Here is a 17368-nt window from a genome sequence, read left to right on the forward strand (position 1 = left end):
CTCTGCGGCATGTGAGATCTTCCCGGACCGGGGAACGAACCCACGTCCCCTGCATTGGCAGGCAGACTCTCAACCACTGCACCACCAGGGAAGCCCACATGTGTCTTTTTGAATTACAGTTTTCTCAGGGTGTATGCCCAGTAGTGGGATTGCTGGGTCGTATGGTAGTTCTATTTTTAGTTTTTTAATGAACCTCCATATTGTCCTCCATAGTGGCTGTATCAATTTACATTCCCACCAACAGTGGAAATTTTTCACAATATTGATTTTTCACAATATTGATTCACAATATTGATTCCTCCAATCCAGGAACATGGTATATCTCTCCATCTGTTTCTGTCATCTTTGAGTTCTTTCATCAGTGTCTTACGGTTTTCTGAGTACCAGCATTTTACCTCCTTAGGTAGGTTTATTCCTCGGTATTTTATTCCTTTTGTTGCAGTGGTGAATGGGATTGTTTCTTTAATTTCTCTTTCTGATCTTTCATTGTTGGTGTATAGGAATGCAAGAGATTTCTGTGCATTAATTTTGTATCCTGCTACTTTATCAAATTCATTGATTAGCTCTAGTAGTTTTCTGGTGGCATCTTTGGGATTCTCTATGTATAGTATCATGTCATCTGCAAACAGTGACTGTTTTACTTCTTCTTTTCCAATTTGTATTCCTTTTATTTCTTTTTCTTCCCTGATTGTCGTGGCTAGGACTTCCAAAACTATGTTGAATAATAGTGGTGAGAGTGGACATCCTTGTCTTATTCCTGATCTTAGAGGAAATGCTTGCAGTTTTTCACCATTGAGAATGATGTTTGTTGTGAGTTTGTCATATATAGCCTTTATTATGTTGAGGTAGGTTCCCTCAATGCCCACTTTCTGGAGAGTTTTTATCATAAATGGGTGTTGAATTTTGTCAGAAGCTTTTTCTGCATCTATTGAGATGATCATATGCTTTTTATTCTTCAATTTGTTTATATGGTGTATCACACTGATAAAATCAAGTTTTACCTTTTAGATTATTAATAAGTTAAAATATTAGTGACAAACAAACTTTTTTTCAGCTTTATTGCATAAACACGAACTCTTAAGCTTTAGAACAGGTTAATGATTAAGAGGACACCAAATATTGGTTGGAAAAATGCTTCCTATACCCTGCTGGTTAGAGAAAAAGTGTTGGGCTCTCAATAAAATGATAGGTCCGTAATATTCCACTGGACAAAAACCAAAAATGGAACTTCTTTCAAACATATGCTCTCAGTATACATTTCAAGTAGCATTTTTGAAGTCTGCTCTTTTATAAATGAATATAAGGTCCTTCTTCCCCCTTCCTGCTTCATTGAAGAAAGTCTCCTCTCCCCAGCCAGAGTATCACAATGCCTGCCTGAGTCTTACATCACTCACCTCTTCCGGGGGCTCACAAGACAATTGTTGGTCATTAAGACACTTGAAAGAACTGAGGTGTGGATATGGCCAAGCCTCAGGTGGTAAGACTCTCACCCTTCATTCTCTTCCTAAAAGCGGGTATTTAGTAACTGACAAAGCTGTGTTTTGAGTTATATTTTGTGGTGACTGCACAGCATGGAATTATTCAAACGTGTTATTTTATCAATCCAGACAAGCAGATTTGTTACTAGAGAGGAGAAATATTTCTGGTACCCATAGGGACTAGATAGTATATCTACCCATATTAAACTTTAACAAATCTTTTGATAATACTTTCCTAAATTATTCTTGAGTATAGTCATTGTAAAACATATGATGTTCAATTGCACTGATGTTTTTAAAATTTGCAATTTAGGATATTTTGAAATAATTATAAAAACTTTTAATAAAAGCAATTAAAAGTTATTGCTAATTACTCTAGGTCAAAAAGATTTATGTAAATTTTTCAAGTATCTTTTTTCCCTAAGCCCATATTTTGTTATTTTATTTGGAAAACTCCTGCAATCAATGACTGTCCCCAAGTGTCTTTGCCTTCCTGACATGCATTCCTGCATCCCTTTGCTGTTATTTCAGGAAGGAAGGATACAACAAGCCCTGGGGAAAAAGAGCAACAATTCAAACCTAAGAGTTGAATTCCTAATGTAAAATAAAGACATTACTGAGATTGGGTTCAAAACAAATATTTTGTCTGTCTCCTTGGTGGTTTCTCACTTGCCAGTCAGAGCTGAAAAGCTCCTTCCCTGTCAGTGCAAGCAGGGAATGCTAATACATCGTCTGTCTTTGAAGTGGAACAAATATCCTTTCCTAACAAAACTGATCCAAAATGTAAAAGAATATATTAGAGCAGACTGTGATGGGTGTCAATAAATATGTTTTCATTGCAACTATTCATTCACAACATCATGAACAGCTGCAGTATTCTCTTATGTAAATGAAAAATACCTTTCCCACTCAATCATGTCTTTACGAAGTTAGGGGGCTCTATTTTAAACTTTATGTTACTTGACATTGAAGATAATTCTAATTACATAAATACTCATATACACAATTATTAATTCAATTTTCATTCTTTTTCTGAACTTTGCTGCATTAGAAGTCCATGTGATGCCAATGATGGACATAATGGTTAGGAATTTTGTTGGTGAAGTCTTTCCAGGCCTCAGTTAAAGCAGCACAAGAACTGATAGTGAGGCAGGAGATAGATGGGCCCCAGGCTGGGCAGCTGGAGTTTGTCCCCTGTGGACAGATACTCCAAAATAGCAGGAGCGAGAGAAGAGCTGAGCCCTCCCAGATAAAAGGTAGAGACCACATATTTCTCATTCTCGAGGTCAAGGATACCTTCCCAACTATAAATGCACAGAAAGCCTCCTCGGAGGTCTAAAGAGAGGGGGCATCACTTCATAGTAAGTGATGTTAACCTACCCATAGGCCTCTTCACTAGAATCCACCTTGGCTAAGAGATGCACGCACACACGTGGGAGGACCCTGAGACAAACCAAATATGGACTCAGAGCCAGGCAAAGCAAGATGATTGGCCAAAGCAAACCCGGAAGAAATACCCCATAAGTGATTCAAACTACCATGAGGGTGCCACTCTCTCTCTGAGTTCACCTGTATCTACCCACACATACCCTTTTCCTCCTAATAAACGCTCTACTTGTTTCACTACTTTCCGTCTCTATGTGGAAATTCATTTCTACACAGCTGACGGGCCAGGGCCTTGTCACTGACCACGGGTCCCTCTAGTGGCTAGGATTCAGCGCTCTCACTGCCACAGCCTGACTTCAGTCTCTGGCCAGGAACCGAAATCCTCCTTCAAGCTGCTGCAGGTTGAGGTCACCTGAGAACAATATGATGATAATACCTAGTTCACAGGGATTGTGAGAATAAAATAATACAGCTAACATGTGCTAAAAAAATAAAAATAAAAAGGAACAACAGGCCCCAAATGGAGTCACTTGCCCCAGGACAGCAAACCAAGACCTAATACCTAAACTAACTTCAGTTTCACCCTCTCCCGGGAATGTGACCTTTCCCCAGTCAACCTGGGATTACCTGATCAGCACTAGTGAGGTAATCTGTTTGACAGACTCTTGGCTCTCCCCTAAAGGAAGGTAACCTTGCCTGCACAAATCCACTTTTTGTTGCAAACTTCCTTTTCCCACCCCTTTCAGCCTATAAAAGCCTTCCATTTCGTACAAATGGAGCTCCTTTCTACTTGCTAGAGCTCCTTGGAGCTCCTTTCTACTTGCTAGACAGGATGCTGCCCAATTCATGAATCATTGAATAAAGCCAATTACATCTTCAAATTTACTCAGCTGAATTTTGTTTTTTAACAATGGAGAGCAGTGAAATAAATGCTAGCTAATTTTTCAGTCATAATTTGAAGGTACTGTTTGTGTTACTTTACTATGAATAATTAAAAAATATTTTATTTGCTGTGAAACTAGCCTTGAGTACTCCAAGATTTCTGCATAAATAACTAGGTACTTACTACCGCCTTTTGAGATACAGTTCCCATACTGCAATCTCACAATTGTCTTATGAAAATGTGTTAAAGTTGAAAAAACAAAGGAAAAACAAACTTTAAGAAATACTCCCCATTGAAGGTCCAGCTTACATTGAAGAGAAGGCTGTGTGTCCTCTTGAGAGGGTTTGCCCCCAAAGAGCAAATTCCTGACTGTTCCTTCTGCTTGTCTGATGCTTCAATACTGTTGACATTAAAATAGGGCCAGTGAAGCAACTTCCATTTTCACTGACCCAGTCTTTACAATTCACCATAGGTTCTAGAAAAATACTCAAAATTATTTTAGCAGACAGTTCTTATTATGCATGCTACATGCATAACAACATTTCAGTATCAGAGACTTCTACCCCATGAGCAAATACTTTCAACCCCAAATCCAGCATAAACGATCTAACAAGAATTATTTTTCCAATAATAGACATTATGGTCTGATTTGTTTCCCCCACTCTGCAGTAGCAACTACACTATATTTTATTGCTGATGTGGACAGGGAATGTTGCCTGCCATTCCAGTAAACAAACACTGTTGCCTACTATTCCAGTTCTACTAGGATCAAACCATCAGACACTGTAGACACACCCCACCCCTCCTGAGGGTGTACCCTGAGGGAAATTCAAGATGGAGAAACACAGGAAGAATTCTGTGTTTTGGACACTGGCCCTAGATAGTTTGGATGCATATCTAAGGAATAATTTAAATGAGCCCATATTCTTGCATCTTTCCATACATGAAAAAGCACTAAATTCATTAATTTGAGATGTCTGTTCTTTGTGATTAGCAATAATCTTTTGATATTTGACTACATGTTTTTTTCCCAGCAAAACTCCTCTATATCCTGGCTCCTCTCTTACTTTTTTGGAGTAGTTTCTCAGAGCTATCTGAGAGGCTGTCTCCCAGGCTACAGTCCTCAGTACGATCCCCAAACAAAACTTAACTCACAACTTTTAGGCTGTGCTTTTTTTTAAAGTTGACATTGCCTATATCATGTTAGGCAAGAGAGGGCTAATCAGTAAAACTTCTGAGCCAGTCCAGCCTAGAAGAGGCTAATGATTATACGTATGAAGTGTCATGGCATTCTCATTTGTGTTCAATGAGCGAAATCTGCTTCCAGTTCATAACCCAATAAGAAAGCTACTCTTCCAGACCAGCTAAGCTAAATAACCCATCATGACAGCACAGAAGACAATGGGCCAAGATCGAGAGGAAGCCTGCAAGAGAAAGGCAGTACTACCAGCGGAGAGAGACTGTAAGAGCTACAGCATCATGCAAACCCAGCAAAAAGACATGCCCTTTTTTTTTTTTTTTTTTTTTTAATGGTATGCGGGCCTCCCACTGTTGTGGCCTCTCCCATCGCGGAGCACAGGCTCCGGACACGCAGGCTCAGCGGCCATGGCTCACGGGCCCAGCCGCTCCGCGGCATGTGGGATCCTCCCAGACCAGAGCTCAAACCCGTGTCCCCTGCACCGGCAGGCGGACTCTCAACCACTGCGCCACCAGGGAAGCCCGACATGCCCTTTTAATAAAAGCTCTTAACCCTAGGCATTTTGTACAGAACAGATTGGGAGGGAAGCAAAGCTTCCTTAGCAGTACTCTGCTGCCCTCATAGCAGTTAGTGTGTGGCAATTCATGTGAGGGCAAGCTGATAAGAAAGTCACAGCTCTGGAAATAAATGGGGTGTTCTAGAAGAGAAAGTGCAGCGGAACTTGGGGAGCACAAGGAAGACAAAGAGACCAGCCTGGGTTGAACAGAGGTCAATATATTAACTGGATAAATCTAGCAAAGTATTTTCACCAGTTCTTCAGTGAAGGGGCACCAAAAACTGTCAGTCTATATACTTGTACATGTATATTGCTTATATCATGTGTATTAAAACAAAAGCATAATTCTCAAGCTACATTGTACGTTCAGCCATTGTCAAAAAATGCTCTTGTTGTTTTCTTAGAATTTAATCATAGTCTTCAATTATCTGATTTATTTATGGTGTGTGCTTCCTGATTTTCTCTCTCCTGTATTAGAAGGTAACTGCGGACTGGGGCAGAGGCCTTCTCTGTCTTGTCCACCTTGATGTCCCCAGAATAAAGAGCAATGCCTGACACAGAGAGGGCACTCAGCAAGTATTTGTACTACAATATGTGCAGGTGCTCTTTTAAGTCCTTTAATCCTCACATCAATGATATGATTTAGTGTCTATTATTAGCCCCATTTACAGATGGGTAAATAAAAGAATAGAAAAATGAAGTCATTTGCCCAAGCTTAGGTGCTAGTAAGTGGCAGAATCAGGATTTGAACTCCAGCAGTCATTCCCTACCACTCATACTCCAGCAACTAACTTCTAGTGATTATGTATCTATTCATATCTGTATATTTTTATTGCATAAGTAAATGAAAATTTATTTCTGCCTGGGTGCATAATACACAAAATTATAACTAAATCCTTTTGAATATAATTCAAACTCTTTCTGACCATAGACAAAGTAATGGCTCATAATAGACATAATGATTATCCCCTCACGCACATTGTACTGCATCAGTTTTTCTTTTTTTTTTTGCAACCTCAATTACACAACTTTTTTACTATCATGATTTTAAAAAACTTTATGACTGGAAAAGGACCACATTCATAAAGAGTTGTGCCTCATATATGCTACATGTTCAGGCATTTTCATGAGTAGTTAAAATTCTTTTAATGCAGCCAGATTGCCCCTGATTTGCGATTTCACATCTTTTGTGTTGCAACAGATTTTGTGACTGGTTCATTTTACAATGTTTACTGACTTAATTCAGTCAGTTATTGTTTTCTATAAATTAGAATTTGGGGGACACTTCATAGAATATGGAAAATCTGGAACTGAATATTTGAAAATAGAAGTACCTGAGAAAATCCATGCTGTTTGTACATTCCTGACATAAATCTCACGAAGAGTGACACATTTTCTTCCCTTGTCAAGTCATGCAATCAAAGTCACACTACCACCAAAACTGACTGAAAATTTAAACATTTAGCTAATAGGTTTGGTGGATGCTTCACCAAATTTTCTGAACTACCAGTTACTCACCAACGAGTTACAGAACAGCAGTAGTTTAACGTGATCTAGGGCTTCCCTGGTGGTGCAGTGGTTAAGAATCCGCCTGCCAATGCAGGGGACATGGGTTCGAGCCCTGGTCCAGGAAGATCCCACATGCCACGGAGCAACTCAACCCGTGCACCACAACTACTGAGCCTGAGCTCTAGAGCCGGCGAGCCGCAACGACTGAAGCCCATGTGCCTAGAGCCTGTGCTCTGCAACAAGAGAAGCCACCGCAATGAGAAGCCCGCGCACCGCAACGAAGAGTAGACCCTGCTCGCCGCAACTAGAGAAAGCCCGCGCGCAGCAACGAAGACCCAACGCAGCCAAAAATAAATAAATAAAATAAATTTATTTCAAAAATAATAAAATAAAATGATCTATACATCATTATTATGTAGAGAATCAAGTAATCATGCATCCAGACAACACCAGGTGTGACAGATAAACCTGGCCCTTCTTCCAAGACAGTCCCTGAGGGACTGGACAGCCCCAGAGCATTGTTGGAAAAACACTGAAGTAGATTCTAAATTCCTTTTCAGTGCTAAAGTTTGAGAAGCCCTCAAACTTGGAACAGTAGGTCATACAGATTAAGCTTAAAGAGTAATATACTGTAATTCATTGATAAATGGCTCTTGTTGTTCATTCAATGCAAATAGGTTTTAGAGCTAAATTCATGCTTTTGTGAATGGACTTTTGCACACATTAAAACATTTAGTTCAACGGTTATATTCCTGTCTGAGTAAATCATAGAATCCATTAAGCTCAACAATTTAATTAGTATGTCCCAAACTCCATCACTCATCACCTGGGTGGCCTTGGTCCAACTACTTAACCACTCTAAGCTATAGTTTCCTCAACTATAAAATGGGGGAAAAATCATAATGACTCATAAGGTTGTTAAAAGGATTAAATAAGTGATACCTGTGTGCTGCCTGACAAATAGTAAGTGCTCATTAAATGTTCATTAATAGAAGAACCAGTTGTAGTAGCTACCATATTTGGAGAGCCATCAATTCTGTTTTCCAAGAATTCTGTTAGTTAGTGAGAATTATGTTTTGTTTTGTTCCTGTTGCATTGCTATATACAAGAATGCAACTTCCATCTTTAAAATTACTCAAATAGTGAGTCACAGAAAAATAAACTTAAGTCAAGAGTTTGACAGTCTGAATTGGCTGAAAACCTCTAAGGAAGATAAAACTGCATGCACTTTTTTGGTTGTTTTTAAGTAGATTTTTCACAAGAGAAAGAAATGAAGAGGTCCCTCTAAAAAGAAAGCCCAGTTTGGCAGTGAGAAAACTTTGGAGACAGCTGAGTAGGAGAGTCAGCAACTGACTTTCTCTTTGTGTGGAAGAAACACTAAGAGCCCATCCAGAACTGGGGGACAAGAGAAGAGGGTGGAGGGAAGACAAAAGAAGAGGCAAACAAGGGGCTGTCACCATTCACCACTTCTGCTCTGAATACCTTTGAAAAAATAAAGTTGTAGGAACAAGGAGAAAGAGAAAAGTCACCGTTTTATTCCCCCCTTGAGATTCAGTTAGAGGAAAACATGCAGACTGCAACAACCCAGGTTGGGTTCTCTCGGTGACAAATTTCATTTTGTTCTATGGATCTCTAAAGTCCTAGCCAGCTGCTGCCACTAGAAATAAAACATGTGGAAACAGTAGCCCAAGCCCTGGAGACCCCTAGGAGTCTTCTAAGAGGGTTCAGTATAAAGTTGGAAGAGTCTAGAGAATTCATATTTGCTCAATTATTGGGAAAGAATAAACTGGGTTAGATACCACTTGTTCCTAGATTTTGCATTTGTCCAAGCTTCAAATGAGATTTTCTTTCAAATTTATATCAAGAATAATGAACATAATCTGTTTTGTGCAACTTCTATATTGCAGGCATAGTGCTAACCACTTTATTACATTTTATCTTATTTAATACTCACAGCTTTATTGGGCAGGTGGAATTATTAGCTCCATTTTATAGCCCACGAAACCTAACCTTGGAGAGATTGATTAACTTGCTCAAATTCACACAGCTGGTGACTGGCTGAAATGGGATTTGTACCTATTGGATGACATATTTGATGGTGAACATACCCTTTTATATTTTACAATAACTTTTCATTTAATTTTGTTTTATTATCTTTGAAATATATGTTCACTGTAATAAAAATACAGATAAGCAAAATAAGTATATCTTTGCATTAAGGGTTTAATTTGCTTAGGAAAAGTGATTTATTTCAAAATCCTACTTAGCAGTTTTGCAACACTTCTCTTCCTATGGAGGGTTAACTTTTTGAGGATTTTCTCTTGTTTACCCGCTAATCCTAGGATAGTTCTTTGCCCATTATGGGCAATCAAATGTATGTGGACCAAATAAACCCAAGAGAAAGCTGCTTGTTGGGGTTCCCACACTAGTTGAGATCACATTTCCTAACTGTAGTTCCCAGAGTTGGGTGGTAATACTTGCCCAGCCATCCCAGTTTTCTGGATACAGAGCAGTGTGATGCTATAACAGCATCACAAGTGCTATCAGAAAATCTGGTTAAGAGTGAATATCATGGAAGTGTTGCTCTATTTTTTTTTTCTACTCTCAAAACATCTTTGAGCAGTAACTTATTCACAGATAAAATATTTTTTCTCTTCAATTTTTTCTTTTCTTTTTGAATACTGTACTTGGTTTTGGGGGAAATACGCTCAGTGAAAGAAAGAACAAAGAGCATATGGTTGACAAAGAATAAAATAATAAAAAGTATCAAACTTAGAAAGTTTAGGTTCGGGAGTTTTACTCTTTGGGTGGATCCTTATTTAAAAAATAATTAGATGATAAGAGCAAAAATAATAATAATTAGAAAGGAGAAGCAAAAGATGAAAGTGTCCAAATAAGATTCCTGATCAGCTGTTTATTTTATTGATATATTTTATCATGTATTTGAGCTACAATATTTATTTATCAGGAATAAGAAAGTTTTAATCATAAAATTATATAACATCACTCCAACATTGGATCTTGTTATTTTCTTCACAGGTATGGTGGAGAGTCATTCCTTTGCATGTCCAGATAAGATCTTTGTTGTCTTGGGGAGCTGCTCCTCCCACATTCCAATATATGGTCCTCATATGGGGACCCTAAGACGGGGGCTGCTGACCACATTATCCCACACCCCAGGATGGGGCCTGGGTGCCAGACTGGGATCAATCACATACTTTACCATTCTAGTCATGGAAATTAGCTGACAGACAGATGTAAGACTCAGGCCAATCGCAGTATTTTCATGAAATTTTTCTAACAGAATCTGGCAGGAAATAGCTTTGTTCCTTGTTAGTTACAAGGCTATAAGAATATAAGCCCAGAACTATCTGCTACCAGTTCCTGCCTCATGGAGATCACAGCCTAAGATGATGAAGGCAACAATCAGAAATGGGAAGGTGTGTGTGTGTGTGTGTGTGTGTGTGTGTGTGTGTGTGTGTATGAGAGAGAGAGAGAGAGAGATCCACTGTCTCTGAAGCTAGATCTACTTTTCAAGGTTTGCCTTTCAGAACAAATACACTGCCCATTTGCAGAGCTAGGTTGAGCTGAATATATGTTGTTTAACTAAAAGTCCTGACTGATAGCCAAAACTCAGGGTGCTAAGTAAACAAAGTCTGCAAGACATCTATTTTCTAGCTTCTATTCCCCTTGACATCTGTCCTGAAAGATTTATATAGGAAATGTTGAAGTCTTTTTGGCAAGTGCATAAAAATTATATTATTCAACAAATGTATTCCATGCCTCTTTCGGGCCAGGCATTGTGCTAAGTAGTAGAAATACTAAAGAAACGGGCAAGAAAGTACCCTATATCCATGGCAGAGGCATACATCAAAGCCAATGATTATAGAACTGTGTAAGAAGGGCTTTAATAGATGCCTGTGTAAAGTGTCATGGAAACTCAAAGGAGCAAGCAAGTTCAAATACTTGAACTCTGAGTATATTTTGAAGAAGGGTAGAATTTTCCCAAGCAGAGAACAGAGAAAAGCGCACTGTGGACAGCAGAAATAGCATGTTGAAGGGCATGGACAGATGAAAAAACACATGCCACGTTTGGGGAATAACAAAACCTTTGATGCAACCAAAACATAATGTTGTGGAGTTGGGTAATCGTGAGGGATTTGGCTAATAAATTAGGCAAAACTCAGATTCTAAAAAGTCTTAAATGCTGTGCTAAGGAGTGGACTTTTTACTGTAGGCTGTGAGAAGCCACCTGAAGTTCTCAGTCAGATGAATGACACCATCTAATTTGGATATACATGTATATAATGAACACACATGTACCCATCACCCAGTGAACAATTATATCAACTTGTGCATGAGGTTGGGCAACTTTTCATACAGTTAAGAGTAATTTTCATATCTTTTTCTATGAATTTTCTGTAGATCAGTTCTTGGCTTTTTTCATCTCAGTTTTTAGAAGCTCTTTATATATTAGAGATACCTTTGTATTATATATCATTACACCTTTCACTGTATATTTTGCAAATATTTTTTCCCAGGCTCTTATTTGTATTTTTTACTTTGTGTCTGATATGGTATTTTTACCGTGAAAAAAATTTTTAATTTTTATCTGATAAAATTTGCCAATCTTTTTTCTCATTGCTTCTAGATTTTGAGTCATATTTAGGAATGCTTTCTCATCCCCTGATTATAAAGGAATTCACAAGTGCTTTTTCAAATATATGCATGGTGCTTTTTTATACCTTTGATTTAAATATCTGATCTGCTGGGAATTTATCCTGGCTTATGGTGTAAGAAATGGATCCAATTTAATTTTTCTCCATATGGCTACCCAGTAATCAGAACAACATTTATTTAAAAGTCCATCTTTTACCCAGTGATGTGTGATGCCACCTATAATGTATATTAATTTCCATATGCAATTGGATATATTTCTGGATTTTCTCTTTTTCCTTCAGTTTGCCTTCCTATTCATGTGCTAATATAGAATTGTTTGAATTACAGAGGCTTAACAGTACTGTAAGTGGCTTTTTCTCCCAGCCCTTAAGTTAGGGAAAACTGACATCTTCATGATGTTGGCCTCTCTTTCTCTCCCAGAATTGATATGTCTTTCCATTCATTAAGATCTATTTTTTTCCAAAAGCAATTTCCAGTTTTGCTCATATAAGTTTTGGACATTTCTTGCTAACTTTATGTTAAAGTATTTTTTTCTCTTTTATTTTCTATCATAAATGGGGTCTTCTCTTTAATTATATATTCAAACTTTTATTTATACAAATATATGTTTATGTATAGGTTTGTAAACATATATACATACCTATGCTATTAATTTTTATATCCTCATTTTATAACCTGTTATTTTATCCAGATTCTCTTGTTGATTATTGTATTTTTCCATGGATTCTTTTGAATTTTCCAGCTGTATAATCACATCCTCTCTTAATAAACATAGTGTTACTTCTTTGTTTCCTATTCATATTTCAGTAATTGCTTTCTCATGTCTAATTACACTGGTTAGTATCTGCAACATAATGATAAATGTTATGGATATGGTAGGTACCTTTGCTCTTGACTTTAGAGGAAAAACTCTACAATATTAAATATTAAACAGTAAAGTTTTCCCATCTTTGGGGAAACTGATTTAGGAATGGTAATATATTGATTTGTAAGATTTGGATCTATCATCTTAAGCTTTTTGTAAGACATCAGAGTGAGGATCTCCATTGTATATGGCTCTATTTTCTGAGAAAAAGCCCTAGATGGAATATTTATTAGGTCTTTACTTTTTGCCAGATACTGTGCTAAGTGAATTGCTTCATTCTAACCTAACCACAACATTTAGAGATATTATCATTCTAAAATTCCAGGACAGGAAACTAAGACAATGAGGTTAAGTAATTTATCAATATCACCTAACCATTAAGTGGTCAAACTAGTATTTGAGCCTAAGCAGTCTAATGTCAGAGTTTAAATATAACTGCTATGTGATGCTGACTCATAGGATTTGGAGAGAAACTAGTTATTCATTGCAGTTGAAACATTGGTAATGAATTAAATGCTCAAGATTTTATAGAGCAATAGTAAAGAGTGATAAGAAAAATGTTGAGAGCCAAAGGATTAAAGAAGAGACAGAAGAGGAACCCAGGGAAGAGACTGAGAAGGGGCAGGCAGAGAGATGGGAGGAAAAAAAAGGGGAGAGTACATATCATGGAATGAGAGAGGAAAGAGTGTCAGGAGTGATGCAGAATTCCAGTAGGGAATATGGTTTATTTTCTGACCCTGATTCTTTATTTTCAAGTTCCAAAATTTCCCATCATGCTAATCAATTCCTGTTTTTTCACTATTTTCCAAAAAAAAAAAAAAGAAAGAAATATTGCAGGATATCCACAGCTATCTTAATAAAATGTTCACAAAATAGTCAAACAGAAAAAAAAAATCCCTTTATCATAAGGGAAGAATAGTACTTGCATTACCTTAGGAAAATTACAAACTTACAAAGGTTCACCTTTTGCTTAAATATATTTCAAGTTATCAGTCAAAATATAAGTATTATAATGTGCAACCCCACAAAAGGAATTTGATTAATTAGAAGTATAATCTCTAGCAGATTCTAAAATTCAATCTTTATATGTGGGGGACAGCATTAAACTCTGCAGATAACATTATTCTAACAGCTCAGGTTTCTTCCTCCTCACTGTACTCTTCAATTGCAACTGCCATATAAGGAACAAATAACCAACATAGTAATCAAATGAACAAATAATTTATCAAAGTTTTTTTTAATCCTCTGTAACTAGTTTAACATAGCAGTAAATATATTAGCTTTGCTTTGTGATCTTTATTTACATCATGTCCTTCTTTGTAAGATATAAAATGCAAGATCAATGTGGTTATCCATTTGGCCTTGGTTGAAAACATTCCAGTACAACACTGCCATTCATCTTCATAGTCATTTAAATGCAATTTGTTATTCAGTTTTGTGATTTAATATTATGTTTTATGGAGCTGATAGGATTCCAGAATTGCTTTCTGAATTATCCATCTTGTATATGTATACGGGAAAGCTTTTTCAAGCCCCCAAAATGAGTTCTTCAAGAGCAGGAAGGGTGGGGAGAATGAATCAATAGGGTTTTACGTTTCTGCAAAATCATAATTTTAAGTGATCTTATATCCCGTTTCAAGTAACGATTTGTTGACTATGGTAACATCTGCCATCTAGTGGCTGACTTCAGGTACTACAGAATGAATTCAAAATTTTTATTTTTACGGTAATAATAATAAGGAAGAGGGCAGGGTTTCGGTCGTTGTATTTCAACTACATTTTTTTTATGTTGCTAGCAAAGTAGGAAACATACATGTTTTTATTTAACAAACTATTTTTTTGTTCCAATTTGATCTAGTTATAATTTACTCCATTTTGTGTAGGCATCTTGAAGTAAAGGCGAAAAATAAAAACAAAGAAAATAAAGAGAAAGAAAAATAAAATAGCATTTTTAAACCCGCCACAACAGAAGATATAAACAGTAATAATTTAATTATATTTCTTAAACTGTTTCAGTTTTAGGGCGATTCCACTTTATCATTGAACAAATGCTAATTTATTCTTGAAACATAATTAGAATAAATAAAGCTAATATATTTAAAAGAAAACATCACAGATAAAAATGGGTGTATAAATCTCCCCCTTTATTTTTACTATTGTTAAATTATTATACAAAATACTTCACCATCTCTGACAGAATTGACTTTAACTGGATAGTCTCCATGCCAAAGGTAATGTTTGATTTTCTGTCCTTATCTCACTCAATTCTCAGCAGCATTTGACATAGTTGAAAGATCCCTCCCTCCTCCTGGAAGCACTTTCTTCACTTGGACTCCAGGACACCATATTCTTCTGGTGGCACCAGCTACATAATTTGTGAGCCCAGAGCAAGATGAAAATGTGGGCTCCCTTGTTCAAAAAGCAAGGAAAAAATGCCCTAAGGTAGTAAATTATAAAGCTTTTTCCTTTCTTCCACTGTCTCTCCCTCAACTTGTCATTTTTTTAAAAATTTGCTTTCTATGTTGTTCATAAATAAAGAAAAATTTAGAATTTAAATTATCGACATGAATTTTACCATTCAAATTTACATTATGCAATGCCAGATTTAATGAAAATATAAGAGCATTTAACTCGTATGAATTACACAATTCATATTTTGTAGCCCATGCACGCATACATATTTTTTATTTTTTCTAGAACAGTGGAAGTGCTGCACAAGACTAATCTAATTATTTTAATTTCACTTCTTGAGATGCATGCATTCTATCAATACTCTCTATCTTTGGCTTATGGATGAGAAAGGAAAAGTCTCTATGGGCTCCTCTATCTTTCCCTCTCCTTCTACACTTCCCTTTTCAGGATGAGTGGTTGGCTAATACAGGGAAGTAATGTAAGCAGCTCTTTGCAGGAAACGACCCTCAGCAGGAAGCCCCTTTTCTTGTCACTTTAACAAAGCTATATTGTAACTAACTATATTGTAACTAATCTCCATGCTCTACTCATCTCTGGCCCTAGCATCTTCCCTGGCACGGGAAGATGCCACGGAGAAATTAAGCCCGTGCGCCACAACTATTGAGCCTGCGCTCTAGAGCCTGCGAGCCACAACTACTGTAGCCCTCGCGCCTAGAGCCCGTGCTCCGCAACAAGAGAAGCCACCACAATGAAAAGCTCGCGCACCGCAACGAAGAGTAGCCAACGCTCACCGCAACTAGAGAAAGCCCGTGCACAGCAACGAAGACCCAACACGGCCAAAAATGAAAACAAATAAATAAATTTATATATATAAAAAAATACCTTCCCTACCTGGTCAGTCCTTTCCGTAGGTCAAAGAAGTAGAAATGAAGAATAAGTAATTAACAGATAACAAGATGTCTTCCCTAGCTTCCCCTTCAGTAATCTTCCAAACAAACTGTGTGACCAAGTTCTATGAACAAGATGACATCTAGAGGAAGATCACGAGTGACAAGCCTGAACACAAGCCTGCACACAGTGGGGAATGGCGATGACTCTGACCCCCATCTCAATGATTAACTGAGATTGCTTCCTTCCTTTCCTTTAAAACTCTCATGGCCGAGCAGAATCTTCAGAGGTGGTTTTTGGGGAACACTTGAGTCCACCGTCTCCGCAGATTGCCGGCATTCTGATTAAAAGCACCTTTCCTTTCTACCATTTGTCAGTATGTAACTGATTTTGTAAGCAGCAAGCAGCAGGACCCAATTCAATCACAGCAGTAACATAAGTCAGGAAGGATCGGATAGGGTTCTTTGGTTGTTCATGCTTCTTAGATCACCATTGCCTTCTGTCTGTTTTAAAGGAAATTCTGGTTTGAACAGAAAGCACCACCTCTCAAGGCTGTCAGCACCAACACCACCACTTGCTCTGTTGTCGGTGTAATATGCTTACATGTACTTGATTGGAGCCTCATTGAACACCCATGCATCATGGGTCCCCTAGAACTCTGTGCTCGTGGGGCATCAGGAATATGAATGGGGTGTCAAGGAATGGTTGATACACATAATGTGTGTACCTTCTCTCCTCACTTGCATGCTCCATTGTCCCATCAGACTTTACCTACAAAACACAAGTTCAAAGATAAAATAAGTAAGAATTGGTGGCAGCTTAGCAACCAAGTCTGGGGCCCTTCTGAGTGCAAAGCACTGTGTGTTGCACTGGTAACATGCCCATGAAACCTGATCTGCTTCCTGGGTTTCTTCCTATATCACTGGCTGCACCTTCTCAAACTTTCTCATTGGCTCCAGATATTATGACTTGGGTCAGCGCTAAGCCTTATTTTATTTATTTCTTCTTAAGGTGATGTCATCCAGCCCCTAGGCTTCAAATGTCATCTATGTGAGAATTACTCCCAAATTTGTTCTTCCAGCCCTGACCTGTCTTCTGAGCTCCAGCTGTACATATCAAACTGCCTGCCTGGCTTTTCCACTTTGATGTCTATGGGGCATCTTATATCATCTCAATTTCCCACAAACTTCTGCCTACACTTACTATCTTAGCTCACTATTTACTAGTCACTTCATCACTTAAACACAGGAGTCTTGATTATTCTCCTTCAATTCCCTTAAATCTAAATCAAACACAAATCCTATCAATTTTACCTTTATAATATATCTCCAATTTAACCAGTTCTCTCTACCTAGGTGGAGAGAAATCTAAGACACTGTTATTTATTTCCTGAACTGTTGTAATGGCCTCTTAACCAAACTCTTTGCTTCCATTTGTTTCTCTATGGTTCCTTCTCCACATGGTAGTTGGAGTGATCTTTCTAAGAAGAGAATCATTTCACAAACTTTACCTG

The 17368-nt window shown here is 37.6% G+C and overlaps 1 long non-coding RNA gene across 1 annotated transcript in view; it reads right to left on the reverse strand.

Moving 5' to 3' along the window:
* Positions 1-15732: 15732 nt before the first annotated feature.
* The window catches only part of LOC308618000, a 68214-nt gene continuing 66578 nt past the window's right edge, over positions 15733-17368 (reverse strand). The window contains exon 3 of the long non-coding RNA XR_014015946.1: positions 15733-16626. This is a non-coding gene — a long non-coding RNA (uncharacterized lncRNA). The remainder of the gene's footprint in view (positions 16627-17368) is intronic.

The sequence above is a fragment of the Mesoplodon bidens genome (genome assembly GCF_964165515.1).
Source record: "Mesoplodon bidens genome assembly, chromosome: 5".
NCBI lineage: Eukaryota > Metazoa > Chordata > Mammalia > Artiodactyla > Ziphiidae > Mesoplodon > Mesoplodon bidens.